Genomic DNA, 205 nt, shown 5'->3' with positions numbered 1-205 from the left:
ACAGAGAGGAAAGTGGGGGGGAAGGGTACCCAAGGGGGGGGTCCAGGGAGGGTTCTCCCCTAAATCTGTCTGGAACTGGGAGAAGGGACCCAATCCCAGCAGGAATGGTCCCAGAAGGGGCTTTGGGGTGCAGCCACACGCCGCCCCCCTACCCCATTTTATTAGGAGCAGATCCTGGTGACCCACAGGGACAAGGAGGCGGGGG

At 62.0% G+C, this 205-nt stretch overlaps 1 protein-coding gene across 1 annotated transcript in view; it reads right to left on the bottom strand.

Moving 5' to 3' along the window:
• Window positions 1–205, bottom strand: part of PCBP2 (poly(rC) binding protein 2) — a 23,759-nt gene that overhangs the window by 779 nt on the left and 22,775 nt on the right. The gene's annotated exons all lie outside the window — the stretch shown is intronic.

The sequence above is a fragment of the Calidris pugnax genome, unplaced genomic scaffold (assembly GCF_001431845.1).
Source record: "Calidris pugnax isolate Ruff unplaced genomic scaffold, ASM143184v1 scaffold324, whole genome shotgun sequence".
In the NCBI taxonomy this organism is placed as follows: Eukaryota; Metazoa; Chordata; class Aves; order Charadriiformes; family Scolopacidae; genus Calidris; species Calidris pugnax.
The sequence above is the reverse complement of the archived record's forward strand: the minus strand, read 5'-3'. Positions and strand labels throughout refer to the sequence as shown.